Raw genomic sequence first — 3,255 nt, 5'->3', positions numbered from 1 at the left:
CCACCACACCGGACTAGGCAGATCTCTCCCAAGTTCTAAGAAACGCACCTCCTTTCCTTCTCTCGCCTGTCCCATAGCTAATTACGCCACGCTCCTCTCCACAACACTCAACGTTTTCTCTCGCAGATATTTGGTTATCTAACGATCCCACGGATGCTCGCTGACCAGCCACGTGCCACGCCTGGGTCCACACCCACGAGTACAACAGGCTCCTGTCCCGTGCAGCTCTTGGTCTCACGGACGACAGTTCGCGTCTCTGGAGCGCTTCCTGTATCGCCGCCTTGGGCTGCACAACCACCTGGGGGATGATTGTCATTGTCATTCCTCTCTTACAGATGGGGAAACTGAGGCACAGCCGGTTCAAGGTCACACGGCCTGCTGATCAATGGCACAGCTGCGGGAATGCAGGGGTGCCGCACTTAACCTTTACTCTCCTTTGGTGCCCACTACGGAACATACTGTGAGAGCAAAACATTACGTTGCACGTCGGAGAAACATGGCGGCTGCCCGTGGGGGGCACGCGGCTCAGCAGCCCAGGCCGGCCCCCGCTCTCTGCGGATGTGGAGACTGGAGCTCAGACGCCATTCTTCTCGCGCTAGGATCCGGGTCTCCTGAACCTGGTGGCCTTGTCCTTCGGAGGCGTGGCATCCTACGGTTGACGGGACCTCAGAGCACCCAGCCCCACCTCCGTCCCCAGGGCAGGGCTCCCGACCGCAGCACCCTGACCGCTGATCCCTCCCAGCCTCCGTGGGTCCATCCTACGTCAGGACGGACTGAGCGCGGAGTGGCTGCGCTGTCCCCTACGGCCGGTCCTCCAATGGCCGTCGCATGGAGCGGGGCCACGTGCCCCCAGCCGAAGATCAATCCTGTGCCCCATCCGGGCCAGAATCTGCTCTCAAGATGGGGCCTGGGCATCTGAATAAAACCACCCCAACTTTAAGAGCCATCTTAGATTTACAGAGAAATTACAAAGATAGGGTAGGGGGTTCCCATTCACCCCCTAGACCCCCCCCTTTTTTTTACTAGCACCTGCCCTTATGATATGGGGGTCTGGCACAATGAACGGACCAGAGTTGATCCGTTACTATCAGCTAAGTCCGCGCCTTATTCGGATTTCCTTGGCTTTACCTGACGTCCTTTCTCTGTCCCGGGATCCCACGCTGGGTTCAGCCGTCCGGTGTCCTGAGGCACCTCTGGGCTGTGACGGTTTCTCAGACTTGCCTCGACAGCTTTGGGGAGCACTGGCCAGGCGTTTCACAGACTGCCCCTCAGTTTGGGTTTGTCTCTGGGAGACTGGAGTTACAGGTCGTGGCAGGAAGACCCAGAGCTGAGGGGCCCTTCTCAACCTGTCCTGTCACCGGACTCCTCACTGCGGATGCTGCCCTGGGTCGCCTGGCAGGCTTCCCTGCTGGACGGTTTTCTGAACCCCTTTCCGCGCTCTGGCAGAAACAAAAGGATGGGTTTCACCAGCAGAGCTCACTCTGGCTGGACTTCCCCGCCGTCTTCCCTCGGAGGGCAGGCAAGAGTGCATTTCAGTTGGGAGGAGATGAAATTTTTGAGTCAGCAAATTTGGGATTTGCCATCTTAGGTCTGTCCCAGACTTATCGGTCTGGGTTTTCTCAAACCAGAGCGTGAAACTCGACCCTGCCGCAGGTGGACCACGGGGCCTGTCCCCCAGCTGGTATACTGTCCTCCAGGGCTGCCGAACAAACCGTCCCTGGGCTCAGCAGTGCACAACACCCACCACTTTCACTAACTTTGTGGGTTGGGAGCTCCGGCAGGGCTCAGCCGGCTGGTTCTTCCATCGGGGACCCAGGTGGCCGATGAGCCGCTCCGGAGGGCCCACGGCAGCTTTTCAGACGGGGATGCGGGAGAGCTGGGCCCGCTGTCCCTGTGGCCCCAGAGCCTCTCCAGGAGGGCACATGGACTTCCTGCTTGGTGGCTCAGGAACATCAGGGCGGGTGTCCTGGGGGACAGGAAGAGGGAGCTAGCTGCCAGGCCCCCGCAGCTGAGACCTGGACAGGGCCACAGGGTCATCTCTGCCTTTCCTACTGCTCGAGGCAGGCACAGGGCCCACCGGACTGAAGTAGAGGACACAGGCCCGGCCTTCTTGGGAGGAAGGTCACTGTATTCCGCCACTGTTGGCGATTCCTGGCTTGAATACTTGAAGCAGCGGGGGAGCTCACTCCTTCATGCAGAGCGGGTGGTTCTGTGGTGGGGCTACTCTGGAGCAAAGTTTGCCTTTCCCCTCCCTGCTGTTCCACACGTCTGTCTGGGCCTGTCCTCCTGAGCCCCATGGAAGCTGCTGCCCCTTCCCTGGCCAGCTCTTCAGAATCCCGCCTGAGAACCACACTCTCTTCTCATGCAGGGCCCTGCTCCATCAGACGGCATAGACCTGCTCAGCTTGGTGGGAGCTCCCTGGATTAGCCCTTCCATCCCTCGGTAATGGAGGGGTTGGGGGGTGGGGGCTCACCTCTAGGTGTGGGTCCGTGTGAGTCCCAGATCTGAAGAGACGAGCATCTGGCTACGTTTCTGCTCAGGCTGGTTCTGTTGGAGGTCAAGTGATAGAGTTTTTATGACTGTTCATTCATTCACTCCTTCACCTGCCACCTAGCTACCCATCCACATGTGCACCATGCACCCATCCTCCATCCATCATCCACTCAACCACCCACCCATCCTCCATCCATCCTCTATGCACCAACCACCCACCTCACCTCCATCCACCATTCCTCCATCCACCACCCCTCCATCTGTCCATCCTCAACCCACACCCACCCCATCAAGGTGGTGCTGGGCTCAGGCCACAGGATCAAAGGAGTTGCCCTTGCCCTACTGGAGCCCACAGTGATTTAGTGACTGCACACAGTTCTAGGGGGCTCCCTTTCAGAGCTTTTGAGACTTTGGGACGTGGCTAGTTCTCTCCTGAGTCTCCCTGGCTGCTGGGGACTGGGTAAAGATGATGGTTCAAGGTTGGACCAGCACATTTGCATTTTTTGCCCTTTTGGTCTCAGTTTTGCAGAGAAAACTTTTCTGGAAGTCTTAAAAAAAAAACAAGAAAAAACACACACACAGGAAACTGTGTCTTGTGTTCTTTGTAGCGAGTCTTGTGCTAATTTTGAACCAGTTTTATTTTTCTTTATTTTTAAACCCCGAGTCTAAAGTGTGAAGAGAGAAGCTTCCTCTGGCGAAGCAGCAACCTCTGGAGCCGCAGAGGGCGGTGGGGACGAGCGACCCCTTGGGGCGGAATGCTCG

The 3,255-nt window shown here is 57.7% G+C and overlaps 1 long non-coding RNA gene across 1 annotated transcript; it reads right to left on the bottom strand.

The window, feature by feature from the left end:
• Positions 1 to 1,876: 1,876 nt before the first annotated feature.
• Positions 1,877 to 2,917, bottom strand: LOC145717717 (uncharacterized). The gene is made up of 3 exons (XR_014141114.1): positions 2,779 to 2,917; positions 2,474 to 2,547; positions 1,877 to 1,966 (listed from the first exon to the last, which is right to left on the bottom strand). It is a non-coding gene; the product is annotated as an uncharacterized LOC145717717 (long non-coding RNA).
• Between the last annotated feature and the right edge of the window lie 338 nt (positions 2,918 to 3,255).

This window comes from Leptonychotes weddellii, chromosome 16 (genome assembly GCF_054177405.1).
Source record: "Leptonychotes weddellii isolate Sample4059 chromosome 16, ASM5417740v2, whole genome shotgun sequence".
Taxonomy (NCBI): domain Eukaryota; kingdom Metazoa; phylum Chordata; class Mammalia; order Carnivora; family Phocidae; genus Leptonychotes; species Leptonychotes weddellii.
Note: the sequence above shows the minus strand (reverse complement) of the source record. Positions and strands in the feature narration are given on the sequence as shown.